Consider the following 22,597-nt stretch of genomic DNA (forward strand, 5'->3'; position numbering starts at 1 on the left):
ATTTGTACTGTTATACCACTGTCCGAGGCTAGAAGGGGTGTTTGCCGCAAGCAAATTAGTCCAACCCCGCTATATTCTGTAATAGGCTGTCCCAAGTCAGCAGCTTGCAATTCAGTGGCAGCTTAAATTGGTTGCGCCATATTAACTTTGTTTTACTCTCATCGGAAATCAGATAGAATCATATTCGAAACAGTGTGGTCCTGGCCATTGATTGACGACCTAAATTATCCCATTGACTGGGACAGATTAGGTGAATGTTTGTCGTTAACAATCACTGCTCACTATGTACTTATTACAGACACTGAATATGTGGGGTCACCAAAGGTTCTCAACACCTAAAAAAAGCAATTCGAAAAACGAATCCGGAATAATACGATGTGTTGATTTATATCAATAATATAAATCAAAACATAAAGGTTATTCCTGAATAATTTTTCAAATTATTTTATTATTAAAGGCGTTAAGAACCTTTGGTGACCCCACAGTTTAAATTCTATAATAAGTAAGAAGTGAGAAATGGTCGTTACAGACAAACGTTCACCTAATCTGTCCCAGTCAATGGGATAATTTAGGTCGTCAATCAATGGCCAGGACCACACTGTTTTGAATATGATTCTAGTTAGTTTTTTCGTTTGAATTGTTTTACATTTGTCATTTCGAAGCCTTTTATAGCTGACTAAGCGGTGTTGTTCTTTCTCATTTTCAAAGGTCGTCAGCTAACCTATAGTTGTTAGTTTTATGTCTAGTGGAGAGTTGTCTCATTGGAATTCGAAACACATCTACCTATTCTGGCAATCATTAAAAATCTGAATGTCACTTTAACCTTAAAACAATACAAAAATACAAACTTTGAAAAATACAGTCAAGTCAAACAATTTGTAAAATGCTATGCAATTTTAACATGTTTAATTTAGGAGTCTGTCTCATCGATAATTACATGACATAAGTACTTTAATAATTAATCAAATGATCAATAACCTTTCTAATGACTGCCAGACCATTACTGTATTTGGATTTGCATAAAATAATCAACATACTTTAAAAAGCCAATCTGTGAAACAGAACGTTTAAAATACCTATACATTCAACATTATTATTTCTGCATATTTTCGGGAAAAAAATCAATAAAGAAATAAGACCTTTAAGTTTAATGCAAAATCGGTTAAAATCCTTTTCTGATTTTTTCCAAAACCTAATGTTTATTTCAACGCTATGTTTTATAAACACTTATGATAATGAAATTAGATACTAAAGATACATAATAACCTTTATCATTATAACAGGATAAAGATGTGCATAACTTTTACTAAATCTAACGACTGAGGTTTATCGTAATATACACTTTAATGTTCACGCTTTATGATCATATTTGTGAATATTTATCAAAGGTATCAGGATTATAATTTAGTACGCCAGACGCGCGTTTCGTCTACATAAGACTCATCAGTGACACTCATATCAATATATTTATAAAGCCAAACTAGTAGAAAGTTGAAGAGCATTGAGGATCCAAAATTCCAAAAAGTTGTGCCAAATACGGCTAAGGTTATCTATATCCTGGGATAAGAAAATCCTTAGTTTTTCGAATTATTCAAAGTTTTGTTAACAGGAAATTTATAAAAAGGTTACATTATTAATATTCATGTCAACACCGAAGTGTTGACTACTAGGCTACTGATACCCTCTGGGACGAAACGTCCACCAGCAGTGGCATGAAATGAGACGAAGATCGTCAAGGAGGCAATGTACTATCAATATCCATAATAGTTATCTGAAGAATTTTGCCTTAAATATTTATCTTATTGTTATGCTTTGGATTATTTTTTAAATGTTTGATCGAAAACAAGTATTTATTATGTAATATAAAAAGTAAGAATAAAGTTAATTGAAAGGAATATAAACCATGATCATTAATGGTAAAGAAATCAATACAAGTCATGACGATATCATGAAAGCAAACACAATTTGAATATTTCACTGCTCATAAACATCTTATAGGTTGCAGTCTTGTAATTGACTGCTCCATAGGCTTACATGCTAAACAGCTGATCTTTGAAAATAAAAAAATAAAAAATGCTACATAGAAAAAAAATTTCATGTTCATATCATGTATAAAAAAATGTGAAATTGTGATTTAATCGAAAAAAAGAGGTTGTTGTCACGAAGAATAAAAAGTAACGCAATCCTGAAGTCGAAACATTTTTGATCTACTTTCTGTTTGCTTTTTTACTAGGCCGCACCACTTCCAGTAAACATGATATCCTTCCACTTTCCTGGATTGATATCCCCAAAAGATGCAAGATTTTTTTTAAAGTCTATATATATGTTTCAATTCAGCATAAACCTATAATCAAACAGAAAAAATGGAGTTCAGAAAAAAATTCAGAAAAAAATGCACTATTTTGTTTCCCTCCATGTTTTGACATGCACCGGAAATTGGAGTTGTAATACAAGACTGGTACCTATAAGTCAATCTCTTTCTGCATCCGTAGCTATTAATAGTATCGTTTCTACGTAAGAAAATGCATGTGCAAAGTCAGGAATATGACAGTTGTTTTTCAATCATTTGGTGGTTTTGAGCTTTTGGTTTTGCTAAATGATTAGGCAAAAAGAAAAATACTAAAAATCCTTCAATACAAGGGCAATTCGAAATGCAAAGTACCTAATCAAATAGCAATATCAAAAGCTCAAACACATCAAACGAATGGAAAACCACATTTTTTATTACTTGGTACAGACATTCCCGTAAGTAAACAATGGTCGACCTATTTTAATAACTAGCTAAACTTCTCATCTTTATAACAGTCTCATAGGGAATTTGAATTTTGAATTTTGTTATGTTTGTTGTTTTCTAAAACAAAATCATAAATGTGAAACACACAATATGAATAAACATCATTGACATCAAACATGCGTCTGTATTTCTGTCACGTAGTTTTATCGAATTTTTTTTAACATTGCCATATCAGCAGAAGGTTTGGCTAGCCATACAACCAGGTTAACCAACTATTTTTCTTTAAATGTCCTGTTCCAAGTCAGGAATATGGCAGGGGTTTTCATATATGTATTTTGGCTTTTGTTTCAGTAGCAGTTTAGTGTTTCTGTTGTCTTTTGTTGCACTTCTGTGATCGGTCATTTCGTTGTTTTCCTCTTATAGTTGGTGTGTTTCTGTCCATTTTGGTTTGTGACATTTGTTTTCTCTCAATCGAGTTATGACTTTTGAACAGCGGTAATTTAACATTTTCTACATAAGAAAATGCCAGTACCAAGTCAGAAATATTACAGTAGTTATCAATTCTTCTCATGTGTTTAAGCTTTTTGTATGGCAAAGATGTCATTGGTATTAGTTCCATTTCAAAGTACGGATTTTTAATCAACACTGATAAACATTTTATTCATAAAACCTCTCAAATGCTGATAGTTATGTACGCCTGACTTGAGTTTCTTATGCATGAGAGAAAGTAGAACAAAATGAAGCCAGTCAATATGAGCCTATGGTTATTGAAATAATCATTAGTGAATGGAATGGATTTTAACATTTTATGAACTGTTCAATGATATTACTGTTTTGCAGAAATAGATAAAACAAGAATGTGTTCAAAGTAAACGGATGCCTCACTCGCACTATAATTTTCTATATTCAATGGACCGTGAAATTTGGATAAAACTCTAATTTTGCATAAACATTAGAAATATCATAGCACATGTATACTAAGTTCAAAGTTGATTGGACTGCATCTTCAAAAACTACCTTGACCAAAAACTTTAACATGAAACGGGACAGACGAACGGACGGACGGACGAACGAACAAACGGACCCACAGACCAGACAACAGAATGTCCCACTACTGTCGTAGGTGGGGCATAAAAATAATCTCCGAGGAAAAAAGGAAGGTATATAAACACTTCAAATGATTTAATCAAACAAAAGTGAGAAACAACTTCCATGTTACTGACTAGCTACAAGTACTTGGTTCTGAAGTATTGTTATACTTTTTTATACTCTCAATATCTGTTAAAAATAAAATTATAACCAATACATTAAGTGATGCATATAATCAAAAAAGAAATCTCCAATTATCTGACATCTTGTATTTAAATCCTGTCTACATATTTTAATTACTCGGTTCAACGCTCAATTGTGTTACACATATTTTAACAGAAAATACAACTGTTAACATCGGAAAAGTTAATTCCGGCTTTGATAGATGCAATTCAAAACATTAATTTTGTGTTAATAAAGTAAAACATATATTATCTATCTAAATATGAAAGTAGGACTCCAAGCCTTATTATGATTTTTTTTATTCAATACAAACATTTAACCTAGATAAACTGTTAAATTTGTTTCTCAGGACAAACCTGTGAAATTTTGAACGTGTGTTGATTCACACTGTGAATAAAGTTTGATAGGAAATCATTACCCGGTCTCGCTTCTTTTGCTGTTCAACCGATTCCCTCAGCTTGCTTTGTCTATGAGATTTGAACACAGATAATCTACTGCTATCGTCATTGATGCAAGCGCGACAACTGCAATTTGCAACCTCAATCTTATTGAGTGTTATTTTGTTTTTCTTATTACAAATTAAAGAGTTCTTCCCTTCATTCGTCTATATTTGCATTGGGTATTTGTCTCTCCGTTGAATGACATTAAGTAGGGAAAAGATGGATAAAAATTGGGTTTAAAGCTAGCTAAACCTCTTACTAGTATGACAGTTGTATAAAACTCCAATATATTGGCAACGATGTGTGAACAACACAAACAGACATGATAGGTACACATATCAACAATAGGGGCGCAAAAGTCAACATTGAACGGTACATGATGCAAGAACATAGACAGCGCCTCATAGCAACAAACAAAACTCATACTCAACGAAAAAACGAATTAGTAAACTTAATTAAACTTAGTTTCTATTATAAATTACATAGCGACGCGAACTCAAACAAAACTGGAGCCCATTAAAAAGATCATGCTAGATAAAAAGTATTACAAAAATATTGAACTCCAAGGAAGATTTAAAAAGGGAAAAGTCGATAAAAACTGACAAAAGTAAATCTGTTACCAAGTGATAAGCGGATGTCACATTTGTATGCCCCACCTACGATAGTAGAGGGGCATTATGTGTTCTGGTCTGTGCATCCGTCCGTTCTTCCGTCCATCCGTCCTTCCGTCCGTCTGTTCGTTCAGGTTAAAGTTTTTGGTCAAGGTAGTTTTTGATGAAGTTGAAGTCCAATCTACCTCAAACTTATAAGACATGTTTCTTATGATATGATCTTTCTAATTTAATTGCCAAATTAGACTTTTGACCCCAATTTCACGGTCCACTGAACATAGAAAAGGATAGTGCAAGTTTCATGTTAAAGATTTTGGTCAAGGTAGTTTTTGGTTTAGTTGAAGTCCAATCAACTTGAAACTTTGTACACATCCTCCTTAGGTTATGATCTTTCTAATTTGAATGCCAAATTGTATTTTTTATCTCAATTTCACGGTCCACTGAGCATAGAAAATGATAATGGGAGTGGGCATCCGTACGTGTACTATGGACACATTTTTGTTGTTGTATTTTTTATGGTTGCACACTTGCCTTGTAAACAGTCCTCTTAAACGTTAACGTAGTTGTAGGTTTGTTTGAAAGTTACTTCTTATAAAGTATAAGTTTAAATTAAATGTAAGTGTTTGTCTTAAGGTTATTGCCTTTTCAATTGGCACATCGTTAATTCTTCAACTATTTTTTTTATAAATAACTATGCGCTATTGGAACACATCAAAGACAATAACAATCAAAACCAAGGAGTAAACAAAGACTCACAAAAATTAAATGACATTTACATCAACAGTTATAAATGATAATTAAGAAACAACATCAAAATTTTAATAGTTTATGTATATCATATTCTTTTTTTCTTATTTGACATATTATGCGTTAAAGTAGTAACATGTTGGTTGGATTATTGTATAATTTAAATCAAATTAGTAACGCAGTGTACATTTACCCAAACAAATGTTTGTTTACCCTTCTAAATCACAAGATAAAACCCAGTTTAACAGCCTAAGTATGTAAAAAAAATCAAGACCAAAAGCAAAGTGTTTTTCGCTCCTTACATTTGACGCAAAGTTTTGAAGAAATTACCACAGATAAAATTAGATTTAATCTCTGATTATGTCTTTGTCAGAGACAATTTGTAAAGGATCACTCTGATTCTAACAAAAAATTCTCTGAAACTAACATTATCAAAAAGCTTATTATTTTTATTGACGACATATTTGTTACGTTCGGAGGACGTGTTTTCAACAGACTATCGGCATTCCAATGTAACGAATTGTGTCCCTCTTCTTGCCCACTTTTTTCTTTATTATTATGAGACTGACTTCATTCAAGAACTTCTTAGGAAGAAAAATAAGAAGTTAGCAAAATCCCTTAACTCTACTTTCCGCTATATAGATGATGTTCTTTCACTAAATAATTCAAAATTTGGTGACTATGTCGAATGCATCTATCCTATTGAACTAGAGATAAAGGATACAAAAGATACAGTTAAGTCGGCCTCATATCTTGACTTACATCTAGAAATTGACAATGATGGTCGATTGAAAACAAAACTTTACGACAAAAGAGATGATTTCAGCTTTTCAATTGTGAACTGTCCATTTCTAAGTAGCAACATTCCAGCAGCACCTGCATACGGTGTATATATATCTCCCAACTGATACCATATTCCCGTGCTTGCATTTTCTGTCATGGTTTTCTTGATAGAGGGTTGTTGCTAACAAGGAAGCTATTAAATGAAGAGTTCCAAATGGTGAAGTTGAAATCATCTCTTCGTAAATTTTACGGACGCCATCACGAGTTGGTTGACCGTTATGGAGTACCCGTTTCACAAATGACATCGGATATGTTCCTTACGTCGTAACTACAATACCCTTCCCTTTCATAAATGTGACCTACCGAATTAGACTATTTACCGGATTTGTTATCTCCTAAGCAACACGACGGATGCAACGTGTGGAGCAGGATCTGCTTACCCTTTCGGAGCACCTGAGATCACCCCTAGTTTTTGGTGGGTCTCGTGTGTGTTGCATTTTGGGTTTCTATGTTTAGTCTGTCATGTGTACTATTGTTTGTCTGTTTGTCTTTTTCATTTTTAGCCATGCCGTTGTTAGTTTATTTTCGATTTATGAGTTTGACTGTCCCTCTGGTATCTTTCGTCCCTCTTTTAAAATCTCTCGTTTAAATGAGTAATAAAAACAAATAAACATATTTATTACTATATTTCTTATATAGATAAAGGAAGATGCGGTGTGAGGTCAAATGAGACAACTCTCCATCCAAATAACAATTTTAAAAAAAAGTAAACCTTTATAGGACAATGTATGGCCTTCAACACGGAGCCTTGGCTCACACAGAACAACAAGGTATAAAGGGCCCCAAAATAACTAGTGTAAAACCATTCAAACGGGAAAACCAACGGTCTAATCTATATTAAAAAACGAGAAACGAGAAACACGTATATATTACATAAACAAACGACAACTACTGTACATCAGATTCCTGACTTAGGACAGGTGCAAACATTTGCAGCGGGATTAAACGTTTTAATGGATCCACCCTTCTCCGTTTTTCTGAAACAATAGCATAGCATCACAACATAGAAAAACACACGATAAAATATCAATTGGCAGACTTAACTCAATCAAAAAACGTAAATTAATACACAATGAACGAATAAATTTGATCTGCGATACTGTAAACCAACTTATTTTCGCGAGCGATTTATTTTCGCGACTTTCGTGAGTAGAAAAATAACGCGAATATTAATCGTCGCGAACATGTAATCCTTGGATCATTCCTAATTAACTTCAGAAAATCGCGAAATTAAATAGCCGCAAAGTGGTATAGAAAGGGTAAAACGCGAAATTAAGTTGGTTTACAGTATATGAATGCAAATGCACAGTACATCTAAATCTACCTGCATTCCACGGTGTTTACTTATTGAAATGATTGTGTTTTCGTTTCTTATTCAACATATACTGCTTTATAGTAGAATATTGTATAAGATCCCGGCCTTTGATTTTCGTTGTCTATCATGTATAACTTGCAAATCTTATCCCATACATCTTCGAAATGTATTTCTTCTATCTTGTGCATTAACTAGAAAGTAGGGTTGAAATTACATTAAAACAAATTTAGTCCAATAATATAAATGTAGAGTAGTGGTTAGGTCAAGTTTGATAAAGATGGATAAAAAATAGTATTTTAGAGCTGATAAATTCCATTATATCGATATAAGAAAATGTGGTGTGGGTGCCAATAGGACAACCTTCCATCCTAATCACAATTTGTAAAAGTAAACCATGATAGGTCAAAGGACGATCGTCAACACGGAGCAATGGCTCACACCGAACAACTAATTATGAAATCGGAATGACAACTGCCAAATAGAATAATGTATACAGGTAAATGAAAATTATTTTGTTGCTAGGTATAAAGTAATGAAGAACGGAAATATATTTTACAAAATATAGAATTTTGTTGTTCATAGAACGAGAACAGAAGTGAAAATGTATAGTCATACCAAATAGACACTGGACGTTAAGCAACCAACAATCAATCAATCATACCAAATAGTTATTAAAGTTGGTATATATTGAAAATAGAGAGACGAAATGTAACACTGAATAAGTGAACATCAAATTACACAAAATCATAACAAATTGAATTAGCAGGTCAAATTAACACGAAAGTACGATTTCGTAGCACTCGCTGTTTCTGAAAGCTAGTTAAAAGAAAAAGACTTGACATGTGCAATGCCAAAAATAAAGTATCGACAGGCTGAAGGATAGTTAGGAGTTAACCTCATTGTAGAAAATGGACCGGGATGTGTATTTATACATCCCATTTGATAGGAAAACAAAGGAGTGGGTCCAGTAAGACCCCTTTTTGGCCCCAAAATATAGCAGTTTTACAAAATTGTTTTAAAAATGTAAACTTTTAGTTATTTATTGAACAGTAGAATGCTTCTGCTACATAAATTTGGGCTCCTTTTGACAACACAATGCACATATATCGGGTACTAGCACCATGAAGTCATGTTAAATTACTGAAATCTTCACAATTCTAGCATTTTTGTTAAATTTTATACGGTTTTTGTGTGAAACGAAAGTGGCCGCATTCGTGTTCATCCTTAATATTGAAATGTAAGTTGTATTTTATGACAAATACATAACATATATATAAAGGTTGAGGATGAACACGGATGCAGCTAATTTCATTTTTGACAAAAACCATCTGAAAAGTGACATTTTGTTTTGGAATATTTGGTAGATTTTTTATATTTGAGCTTGAATCAAATCAGTTAAAATCATAAAGTAAATGAAATAGACACTTAACTGTTTAAAAAGTAGTCAAAATCTTTCGTTGGATGAACCTGAAATTTGAGTCCAAAATCGGTCCTTACCGGACCTACTCCTTTATTTATAACGATGACAAAAATCGATAGTTGTGCAAATGTAAACTATATTTTAAGTAAAATAATAAAAATACTGAACTCCAAGGAAAATTCAAACGGAAAGTCTTTTATCAAATGGCAAGATCAAATGATAAAACACATCAGACAAATGGACAACGGAATGATCTTATTACAACATTGGTAAGATAAACGTTACTTTTTTCATAAAAAAAGTCCAATGAGTTTACACGGATCACATGTTGATTTTCGCCCTTTTGGTACAATGTTACTGTTAAATTTAGAATGTGAAATACCATTTTTAAAAAGTTTTCTTTCAGGACCAGTCAAATTTTCTAGTCAAATCTTTATATCTGTGACAGAATTTAGTAAAAGTTTTAAGTTTTAGTGTATGGTGATTAAGGTTATACTCCATTCTTATACAGTTGTCCGAATCTTGTGTAAGAGCCGTTAGAATGTTTTATATTTTTTATGTAAATTTCCTATATACTTAGGGAGCTACCATTTGATTTTTATGGAGGGGCTAGGATGAAAAATCATGTCCTGCCTTTTTTTTTAGTTGTAATCTCTGTCCTGCCTTTTTATTTTTCAGTCTATTCGGTCCTGCCTTTTTTTTTCTTAGCTTATCCTGACTTTTTTACCACAATTGTCATCCTGCCTTTTTTTTTACCAAGTTACTCATCCTGCCTTTTTTTTTTACTCAAAATCCTGTCCTGCCTTTTTTTTTCAAATTTCATCCTAGCCCCCCCATAAAAATCAAATGGTAGCTCCCTTAAAACACTACACTGTATTTTTTTTAGAGCAGATGCGACTTTTTTAATTTGCGTGTTTTGTTTATAAAATGCATAATAAAATAACTTGGTTCTCGGGACAGAATGTTTATTTTATCATCGAAAAGAAAAGAGATTGCTTAGTTACAATGTCAAACCGTTTTGTGTCCTATATACAATGTTATTCAATAACTGGGGTGTTTGTTGGAAAGCAAATACATTAAAAAAATTATTAAGGTTTAGAGCATTTACGTCTTCTGTACGACAGTCAGGACTGATAAAAAGAAAACATCAGTTTAGACATTTTGTTTGTCAAGAATCGCAAGCTTGTGTGATTTCAACTCATTCGTACAAGAATTTCTCAATTATTTTTTCTGAAACCATTGGGTTTAGTAAAGGTGAGAGTAAAACCATAGGTTGTAGTAGCCAGTTTTAATTTTATGATAACTTTCATATTGTTATTATATTGTTCTAATACATGTTTTGTATATTGGACTCACATAGTTTTGTCCTTCCCCTCAAACGTGTCCAATCCCCATAACTTGTCCAGCCAACGTCACTTTTTAACCAAATATTGTTCATGCCCTGTTGAGTTAATCCCAATTGGGACAGTTTGACTAAGGCTGAATTCAAATGGCAAGTGAAGCATGACAAGCAACGGCTCACCCTGTCAAAATATCTGGACTTGCTCCTTTTATAGATGATGCGATTCATTAAATTTGTGTTGGTTACCTTGTTTTTCTCTTCTTTGTCGATTAACAAATAATGGTCATCAGTAAACAAATGTCGCATCAAATTAGGACACGTATACCTGTCCCTTCGCCAAAGCCTTTCGTCATCGATTGCAATTACGTTTCCGACGTCACAGAGGCCAATTAGCTCATGTCAATCATGCACTTATTAGTAGTAACTAATATGTTTACAATTTGCCACCAGAATAAATTGTCCCAAGACTGGTGGGTTTTTTTATTTTTAAACTCAACAAAGGTTTAAACGTATGTAAACTTTCGTGACAATTGATAACTTTATAGATATATATAGAAAAATTATGTTTTAACTTCTCATTTTACATCAATATATAATTATCCCAATTACAATCGGCGAGGGAAACTTACAGTGGAGGAGGGAAAACTGTAATCTTCATTCATGAAAATAATGAGATTATTTAGTCAAAATCATTAATCAAATTGTTCGATTTTAATTAATGCTATACACCTTCTCATTTAACAGTCCTTATAAAATATATAGTTATTTAAAAGAAAAAAGATAAACGAAGGACAAATTCATAACAATTTGGAAGTCAAATTTAAATTACATCAAAATTGCTAACCTTGAACGAAATAAACATGTCACATGCTACTACCTATTACACAACTTATTATTTCAAGTTATAGCTTATTAAAAACTTCAAGGTCTCCTTATGCATGTTATAAATAGTAAACACATGAGCCTAAATGGTTCAGGTGAGCTTAAAGAAATAATGAAAGGTATTTTAAAACTTACCAGTAATAGATGCAGCTTTGATATTTTATGCCTAACCACCTCTTTAGAATTCCTAAGGTATGTTACAAAGCTGATTTGCTTTACATGTACATGTTGATTGTTATATTTAGATCACTTTTTATCAATATATAATAATAAGAATCGTGTTATGCGTATAGAGTTACAAAAGCTCGACAATCTATTATCTTTCCACAATCTATAATTGACACCGCGTTTCTATAAGTCAATGCATCAAATTACTCAAATGAATTCAAAATAGCAATTATAATCCTCTCATTGATGTTTACTATTGTTTACGGTAATCGATGGAATAAGACAGGATTTGTTAAATATTTAGGCTTTAGACAATCGATTAGCAACGATGAGAATATTATCCTTTCAATTATAAAGTAGCATGCAACCTTGAACATCGATTACCTTTTTTATAAACTTATCAAATAATATCCAACCTGCATTCTTCAACATCGATTAGATTTTTCTTTAAAACTTATTAATTATTGATTTCAACTCGAACATGTTGCTCTTATGTTGTTTATGATTTAATGTAAATCGAAAACTATTCTATTTTAAATGTTCCTACTTTTGTTGAATTTTGTCAACCAAAAAAAAAATAACTGCTGTGAAACACAGATAAAACTTATATAATAATACCGATAGATAGGTTGTTTTTTATCGTCATTGATGGCATACAGTGACCTATATTTTTCTTCTTATATATTTTATGATGATATAATACTAAACCCCTAACGGAAGGGATTGTGCCTGTTATTCATACGATGAGGACATAATCTTTCATTCAGTTTAATTAAGGTCTGGAGCTGTTATAGTCTGTTGTCATTTATGTATGGCTATTATTTGTTTGTTTCTCTGTCCTATATTTTCTCTCATTAATCTGTTTATTTATTGTAACCCTGTCGTGTAATGTTGTCATTTTAATGTTATAATTATCACCTAGATTAAAGTGGGAGGTTTGGCATGCCACAAAACCAGGTTCAACCCACCATTTATTCATAAATTGCCCTGTACCAAGTCAGGAAAATGGTCATTGTTACATTATAGTTTCTGTGTGCGTTACGTTTCGGTGTTGTGTCTCTGTTGTTTCGTAGTTCTCTTATATGTGATACGTTTCCCCCAGTTTTAGTTTGTGACCCGGATTTGCTTTTCTCTATCGATTTATGAATTTAGAACAGCGGTATACTACTGTTGCCTTTATTTATTGTCGTTTTGTTTATTTTCGTTTGTTACCTCTTCTGAAATCGGACTCGAACTTCTCTTGAACTAAATTTACCGTGCGTATTTTTATGCGTTTACTTTTCTACATTAGGTAGAGGTATAGGGGGAGGGGGGATATATCGAAAAACATATTGAACACAGCCGCATTTTTGCGCCTATCCCAAGTTAGGAGCCTCTAGTATGGAACGCCATGACCGCCTTATGTTAATGATCAGCATTATATGCAGTGCTTACATTATTATATGCAGTGCTCACACCATTATATGCAGTGCTCACAACATTATATTAAGTGCTCACAACATTATATTAAGTGCTCACAACATTATTTTAAGTGCTCACAACATTATATTAAGTGCTCACAACATTATAGTAAGTGCTCACAACATTATATTAAGTGCTCACAACATTATACGCAGTGGTCCAAACATTATATGCTGTGGTCACAACATTATATGAAGGGGTCAAAACATTATATGAAGTGCTAACAACATTATATGAAGTGCTAACAACATTATATGAAGTGCTCACAACATTATACGTTTTTTGTTGTATGATGAGATTGATGTATGATGAGATTGATGTATGATGAGATCATTCGGTAAACTTCGTTTTTAAGCGGAAATTACCGAATCCATAATTGGTAAATTACGGTAATGCCCAGCAAAGAAATTAAAAAAGTTATTAAAGTCTTGTTTTCAAAGGCAGTATACAATATTTAAAACTGATTGATATATGTAAGGAAAAGATGAAACTAAGAGGTGAATGATTGAAGTAGTTCTGTTCGTCGTAAGAAATACGAATGGCAAAATGTAAGTGAAATAATAAAAAGTTTATTTCATGAAATATCGAAGGAAAATTTGTATGATATATTCCTCGAGTTCATTTCATACTGAGAAACTAGAGCATATAATGGTGTGATCACTGCATATAATGCTGTGAGCACTGCATATAATGTTGTGAGCACTGCATTTAATGTTGTGAGCACTTAATATAATGTTGTGAGCACTTAATATAGAGTTGTGAGCACTTAGTATAATGTTGTGAGCACTGCATATAATGTTGTGAGCACTGCATATAATAATGTGAGCACTGCATATAATGTTGTGAGCACTTAATATAATGCTGTGAGCACTTTATATAATGTTGTGAACACTGCATATAATGGTGTGAGCACTGTATATAATGTTGTGATCACTGAATATAATGCTGATCATTAACATAAGGCAGTCATGGCGTTCCATACTCTAGCCTTTGTTAGTCTTGTATGACTTTTAATTTAAGTTTCTTGTGTATAATTCGGAGTTTAGTATAACGCCTATTATCACTGAACTAGTATGGATATTTGTTTAGGGGCTGGCAAGCGGACGCCTCCGAGTGCGGCAGTTTCTCGCTGCATTGAAGACCTACCTATTGGTGACCTTCTGCTGTTGTTTGTTCTATGGTCGGGTTGTTGTCTCTTTGACATATTCCTTATTTCCATTCTCAATTTTATAGTTGTTTACTTCTATGTCATTTTAGAACCGAGTGGAACGTTGTTTCATTGGTAATCTTACCTCATCTTCTTATATTTATAGTACTGTTTCTTGCAATAAACCCCCCAAAAGAAATTCAAAGGGAAATGTTAAGCACTAATCCTGCTTTGTGTCTAGGATGTATAGCTATATGACAAAGCAACTCTATGAAACACAGTTTACAAATAAGTCTATTTTACACAAGAAGTACATGAGCTGTTAATAAATGTTGTTTACTTATAGGTGTCTAGCCTGTGATCTTTTCTCTTCAGAATATAGGTATAATACACGTATTTTTCGGGAAAGGAAATTTAAAGTCAATTCAGTTTCACTGGCTTTAAGAAGAAAAAAAAGGAGAAGTCATCTTGTAGAAAAAACATTCTCTATAATGAAAACTGTTTTTTGAACACCTTCAATTTCTCAATAAAAAATTTCTTAATTACAGGTGTTAGGTAATAACAATATAATGGATAGCTCAAATCAAAACAAAATATACGAAAACGTTCTTAAACATGATTCTTTTTCATAGAGATATATGCTATATGTATACTTGGTCAGCTCTGTGTGTCAAAAAACTCATCATATAAACATAAATAAGTGAGCACGCTAGTAAGCTAATTGAAAGTAAAATAAAAAAAAATACCGAGGAACAGTCTTAAGGGAAAGATGACAAAATCAAAAGATAAAACACATCAAACGATTGGATAACAACTGTCATATTTCTGGCTTGGTACAGGCATTTTCTTATGTTAAAATAAACTCACCATATATGAAAATGGGCCTCTCACTTGTATGACAGTTGCAAATAATTAATATTATATTGAAAAGGATGTATGATTAATGAACAAAACAAACAGATTCCCCATTTCAAAAATCTGAAATAGAGGTAAAACAGTCAACATTGTGTTATAATTTTAATCACTATAAAAAAAATAATGTGTCAACAAAGAATTTAAACATTCATATGGACAAAGCACATAAGAAAAATCAAAAGACAAAAATACAAAAATTTACCATAGCACAATAACACAATGACGGGGTGTATAGGAACCGCGCCAAGTCAAAATGATATTACGAAAAATAAACTAAAGAAAGACAAATGAAGGATATTGTAACACGTTTACTTATTAAGATGATAAAAAACGTCAGTACCTAAAATTTATACTTCAAGACGATAATGTATTAATTGTGAAGTTGATACGGAATGTTTATCAAAATGTTCTTGGTATCTGCCGATGATTTTTTTTAAATTGAAAATAATTTAATACTCCATTTCGTCTACATATCTTAACTTATCGGGGGCGCTCGAATCATAACAGTTGGTTAGTCTAATCAAATACAAAGTTAAAATGCATTGATAATAAAAAAAAAACACGCTTCCTAAATATGAATGTGTTCTACTTGGATGTGTATCTGTTCGATTTCTACGGGACTTGAACATCGAAAGGCTACTGTTACCTCGGGAGTTGTCGTAGCTATTATTGACGCACCTTGTCTTGCTCTTTTTTTGCGATTCCCGCAGTCTTTGTATTGTACTTGGACTGTAAATTCTAGATGGATTTATGGGATTTGAACATCGATGAGCTACTGTTGCCTTGGGATTTATCTATTTGTCTTCAGCTTATGATTTTTTTCTTTGCCTAAGGAAATTTTTTATCGTGTTATAAATATAACACGTGCTGTGTAAAATGAAAGTAATATTAACGTTTAACTTAAAAATATCGCACTACACAAAACAAACTATGCCATGCATCACATTTATATCCTTATACGTACGTTACATTCGTTTAATGTGTTTGAGGTTTTGAGTTTTCCGTATGATTAGGGTCTTTCCGTTTTGAAAATTCCACGGAGTTCAGTATTTTTGTGATTATTATTTATTTTATGAACAAAAATGTATATATTATTCAATGTTATTGATAAAACAAGGGACTATATTGTTAAGTGATTTATCATTCCTAACCTAAGGCGCCATCTTGTCAAATCAAACTGTTCAGGAACGATACCAGTAATCGACAAACGATACGACACAGGAAATTGTTTTTATAACACTTAATAGAGATACATTGATCTGTAAAGGATCTCTTGGGAACGGACACTTACTGATATATAAAAATCAGAAATATTTTGTAATTGTGTTTATCAATGTTAAGGATCGTCAAGGAATTGACATTTACGAAAATCTTCCGTAAAATAAGCAGTTAAATTACTTTCTTTGCTTCAAAAAAATAATGCAGTGTTAATTTGATAGTTTTATAATGAATACATCTTTAAACGGATTTTAAGGCGAAATGTGTGTGTGTGGGTGTGTGTAAATTGATGGTGGTTGTGGAATTGTGTTGGTTGTGGGTTTTTTTTTTTTTTTTTTTAAACTTTTTTGGGAGGAAGGGGGTATTTAGTTTTTCAAAGCAGCTAAAATGCAACAAAAGATCAGTGAAAATGTCTTATTCGTTCTATTCCCTTTGGTATATAACAGCGGAAAGTAAAGTTCTTAGTTGTATCGTTTGGTGGGCCTTTTTCAACAGAAGGAAAATTAAAGTTGGATTAATTTGGTATTACACTATTTAAAGCTAACTAGCTAAACCTGTCACTTGTATGGCAGTCGCATAAAATTCCGTTAAATTGACAACTATGTATTTACAAAACAAACAGACATAATATAAAAGGTAAACGTGTCGAAAATAGGGGTACTGCAGTCAACATCGTGTTAAATCTTTATAATCTTAATCATTATATATATAAACAAAAATCAACAAATAAAAACAAAAAGGCATATAAACAAAACACATAAGCAAAATAAAAAGACAAGAATACAAAAAGTTAATATAGCACATTAACACATTGATGGGATGTTTAAGTACAAATGTACCAAGCCACGTCATATGGATATTAGCAAACATAGACTTAACAGTAAAAGTATAACTTCACAAAGACAAATAAAAGAATAAAATAACATATTATTAAGATGACAAGGAACATCAGTACCTAGAACTTATACTCCAAGACGATCATGTCTCAATTTTGAAGTTGATACGTAATATTTACCAAAATGGTATTGGTACCTGCCTTTGAACTATTTGAAATTAGAAATAATTTATTACTCTAGAAGGGCATTTCTTCTATATGAAACTCATTGGTGGCGCTTGAATCAACAGAATTGCAAAGTCTTATCAAATACGAGGTTGTAAGGCTTTATTAATATTAAAAGTATCATTTAATGGGATTTTTTCAACAGTTGCCTTATTTTTCTAGGGATAAACCAAACACTAGAAGAAAACAAATTCAACTTTCTGACTAGTGACAGGTACATCAACCTGTGTTCAACTAAACTGCTTATTGGTATTTGGATCCCTCTTTTCCTATCTTGTTAGTGAACTTAGCTGTAGAATGTAATCCAGGGTTGTCGGTAATTTTTGTCTTTTTTTATTGTTTAAAAATCATTCAATTTGTTGTCCATTTTATTTATGATATAAAAGTTTGATATCCCGGAGCCTTTCGTAGTTTAATGAATGACATTTATTCGGCTGATTATTGAAGTTAACTGTTAAACTTGTCGTTTGTTTCTATATAGTTTCATTATCTGCTCATTTCTTAATGGATTACTTTTTTTTATTGCATGACGAAAAACATTATTTTTTACGAAAAATCGTTATACTGGACTGTAGTAGAACTATAGTCGTCGATGAAATAATTCAATATGAATATGAAAGAAAACGAATTTAGTTCATGGTATTGGTTCTTGTGGAAAACATAAAATATGTATAAGATAGCATGTGTCTTTTTGTTCAAGTCATTAGCCTTTTCCGTTTGTTAATATCCCCATTTATGCTTATAAATGTAAGGTCCATAAATAAGTAATAAAGAATGAATGAAGAAAGTATAAAATACAAATTTATTGCAATCTATTCATTCCTTTAAAGAAAATGAGGTCTTCTGAAAAATCATTCCGTTACTCTGGCCTATCTTTTTTAGTTTAAAAGCTACAGTGAAAGGACATGTGTGTGTGTGTGTGTGTGTGTGTGTGTTACTTTCTGGGTTCACCTTTATATTGAACTAACAGACGCATAAGTTTTGGAAGTAAGTGGTACAAATAGTGCTTAATCTAATCAATGTGGCCTACAAATACGTCTGTAGTTAATTTGTTGGAGATACTGTTTACTTATCAAAAGCAGTGCAAGAAAGCCACAGCATCGAATATTTGACAAATGTAGTTGTTGGAATTTATACGTCAACAGGTCGCCATGTCAACCATCTAGTTCTGTCCAATGAATTGTTCTCAGACTACCCAAAACTACAAAATTGATATTGTTTTTGCCAATCGACTCTGACAGGCACAAAATATTTCGATCAACCAATTGCCTATTTTGGTTCATAATATATATCTGCATAGTTTTAATTGAATGTAAATTAGTTGTCAATTTTGTTTTACTGGTTGGTCAATTAATAACAAATTTGCAAGTAATTTTAAGCAGTAATATATGCGTGCAATTTCAATGTCTACTCCTTCAGAGGTTAGACAGAAAAAGTAGAAGCGTACATCGATCAGATCAGATTCGAATTTGAGGACAAACATCGGTTAGAGGCCGGATATAGATTTAAATCTTATATTTCAAATATTTGTTTCCTGCACTTTCCGCATTTCAACAAACTAAAGTAGGTCTAAGGTTGCAAGGATATAGATTGTCAAATGCACTTTTAACTAGAAGAGGCAATTGCAAAATCGAGCACTAAACGTATTAGATGGTAATCATTGAGGGCGATTGGGTTTCATATATCAAATTTACACCAAGATATTATGGTTGGTAAATTCAGATGATAGTATTTTCGTAATTTGACCTCGTTTTAAATAAACAACTGAAAAAAATGATATTCAACTACATTTAATGATCTAACTAATGAAAAAATTTAAACACGAGTATATTAAAAAGTATAAGATTTAATATTCGTTTATTCATTCAATAAAAAGGTCAACTATCAGACTCTGATCTGAGACTGACATATACGTATAGATACCAGTGGCGGATCCAGGGGGTGGGGATTCCGGAGATTGGAAACCCCCATTTTTTGGGACGATCAATGCATTTGAATGGGAGCATATATAGTTGGAACCCCCTTTTTAAAATGGCTAGATCCGCCCCTACATACCGATAAAATAAAATGTAGTTATATACGAGCAAAATGAAATTGTGTCCTATTGACAAATATATAGGCCCAGCAAATGGACTTAGCCAGTGCATGTTGCGTCGTAGTATTTGTCAACATTATAAACTCGCGTAATTATCTCGCATCAGTAGCTTTCTTCTGTCTAGCCCTCTGTTCGTCTTTCCCCTCCTTCCTTGGTTGCTTGTATAATTATGCAATTGGTCTAGGTTTTTAACTATAAGTTAATTCAAGAATTCAACGAAATAGGTTATGTATGAATATTAATGATTGTAAAATTTGGATTCGCTAAAAAAAAAAAATTTTTTCCACTTCCCCGCTCATCGCTTTTTATTGACCCCAACCTGCCCCACCCACCGATTTTCAAGATGTTTACATATTAACTCGAGTATCGTATACATTAAATTTCAAATATTTTTTCTTTACAGGCAGTATTAATAAGGGGGTGATGTTTCACATAGAGTACTTACATTGTTCCTTTTTTAATGTATAAATAACATTAAAGACAAGCGCTCGAGATTTAAAAAAAGTAAAGGTGTCAAATAAAAGGTGTCAAATATCATCATGCAATAGCTCGTAATAAAATTAAGCAATTCCAATGAATTTGATATCTTCAATTCCCGTAAGAACTAAATGTATGAATAAGTATGCTTTACGCTCTTCAAGTTTTGGATTTTGTTAAAAAAAAAACATTACATTGAGCAAAACTGAAGAGACATTTATTATTTAAACGTACATCTGGTGCAGAAAACTTGGTACCGTTAATGTTGTTTTTAAATATAGAAACCAATACTGAAGACGGTTAGCATTCATTTAAAGAGGCGGAGATACAAAAAAAAACACAAAAAAACAATAAACAAAAAGTCATGAACTCCTTACCTTTCCTGAATAGCAGTGTCTGTAAATTCAATAATGTTCAAGATTAAAGCTTGCTGTGGACGCTGTCAAGGAAAACCATTAAGTAATCTGTAACAATAATAACACTGTAGAAATTGGATTTTTATATCTGGCTGAATTATTGTTGATGACTTGCTCTTTCCTAATTGTAAACATTCCACGAAATAATTATGAACTTTAGACCTTTACCAGGCTCCTTTTCATATATAAATCATATTTCGATAGATATTAGAAACAATAATAATTCTTATATCCAATCAGATGAAAGTGAAAATATATTTTTTTAATTGAGATTGTGAGTCTTATACCAATATGTGACCCACTGAGTAGGTTGATACAATGGTGGAAACTTGATCTGTTTTCCTGAATTATACTGGGTTCCTTGTAATATTATCCGTTAACATTTACCACACAAATGTCAGGCATTAATGTTTTATATCAATAAAGTATCTTTTCCAATAAAACATCTTTGGAACATTAAACAGACTTATGTTTATAACCAAGCGTGGATTCTCTAAAGAAAACGTTTTAAGGATTCAATCAGGCATAAGTAGAACCCGTATGTGAACATCGATTGAAAAGGAGCATTTGAAAATTTGAATTTTGTTTTCCCAAACATTTTCAGAACAATTTAATGTAAATGCATCTAATTATGTGGAAAAATGTATGTAAAAAAATGTAAACAATACGTTATATAATTCCATGTGTCTCATACGCTTTTCTGGACTTACCTTCACCCGAATTCCAATATTTGAATAACATGTATGTAAAAATGGTACAAACAATAATAATCAAATTTTATGCAATTTTACAACTTTAATTTTTTTTTAAATTTTGCCTAGAATGATATCTTTTACAAAAAAAATGAAAATAATAAATATACTAATTCTGAGGAAAATTCAAAACGGAAAGTCCCTAATCAAATGGCAAAATCAAACGACAAAACAGATTAAACGAATGAACAACAACTGCCATATTCCTGACTTGGTACAGGCATGAAAATATGTGTTTCTAAGAGATAAAACATAATCTGGTCTATCATGATGGGATTTCGTTTACGGGTGGAATGTTAGCCCAATCTCATAAGTCATGCAATGGATATATTAACTGCCGATACGGAATAAAATCTCAATAGTTAGAAACTGTATTCATTTTTATTTTTGAAATATATTGAACTTTGATACTGTAGAATATCTTGATAAAATCTCAAAAACTTTAAAAGATATGAATAGTTGTCAAACAAGGGCTTTCTGCTATAATAACTTTATCATCAGATTCCACCATAAAAACTGATGTATAATTTTTTTTTCTTTTAAAACAATGAAAAAAATCCCAAGTCAATTTCTAATTTTAATAACTTGTATATGTATAGAATTGATCTAAATTTATGAAATAGGTAAGCTATGAAGTTTTTAAAAGTGAGATTTATTAGTTTCTGAATGTACAAAAAAAAACCTTTAAATCTCTTCGAATTTGTAATTTGGTTCAAAATAGGAACCTCTAATATTGCAACCTCAAAGAAATCAAATAAAACTGTGATTCTGCATAAAAAGGATAATATGAAATGAATTAAAGAAACATTGTTTTTCTTGAATAATTGAATTATGGCAAATAAAAGTGAACATTTATGAAAAATTGCGCCTTAAAAATTCAACTGTATCTTGAACTGCAAATTTGCAATCGTCGAATGCAATTGAAAAGGTGTATCTAAATAATTTAATTTTGGATGTAACACGTTTTCTGATTGGCTGAAAGTACTTTGTCTATCATAGACATAATTTTTTTTTACCATGATGTCATGGTTGTTTTTTCATGATATACTCCTTGATTAAAGAATTCAGTCTTAAATTTTAAGGAAAGAGCGTAATATTCTGTCTTTTCGAAGAAACCTTTAAATAAAGATATATAAAACATGTTTCTCGGTTATGAAATATTTCAATTATCATTTCTGATAATATAACGGTCCTGTTTATCCTACTATCTGTGTACAATGAATAATACTGATAATGAAATAAATAGATAAGACACTTATAGTGTGTGTCGTTCTTATTAATA

At 31.9% G+C, this 22,597-nt stretch overlaps 1 protein-coding gene across 2 annotated transcripts in view; it reads right to left on the reverse strand.

Annotated features, from left to right (window-relative positions):
- LOC134708167 (synaptotagmin-6-like) overlaps positions 1-11,841 on the reverse strand; it is a 70,880-nt gene extending 59,039 nt beyond the window's left edge. The window contains exon 1 of one of the 2 annotated variants that reach the window (XM_063568492.1): positions 11,742-11,841. The gene's annotated coding sequence lies outside the window, so the exon portion shown is untranslated. Of the gene's footprint in view, positions 1-10,970; positions 11,050-11,741 lie in introns of those variants that run through there. The other variant, XM_063568491.1, reaches the window with a different exon arrangement.
- Positions 11,842-22,597: the final 10,756 nt, after the last annotated feature.

The sequence above is a fragment of the Mytilus trossulus genome, chromosome 2 (assembly GCF_036588685.1).
Source record: "Mytilus trossulus isolate FHL-02 chromosome 2, PNRI_Mtr1.1.1.hap1, whole genome shotgun sequence".
Lineage (NCBI taxonomy): Eukaryota > Metazoa > Mollusca > Bivalvia > Mytilida > Mytilidae > Mytilus > Mytilus trossulus.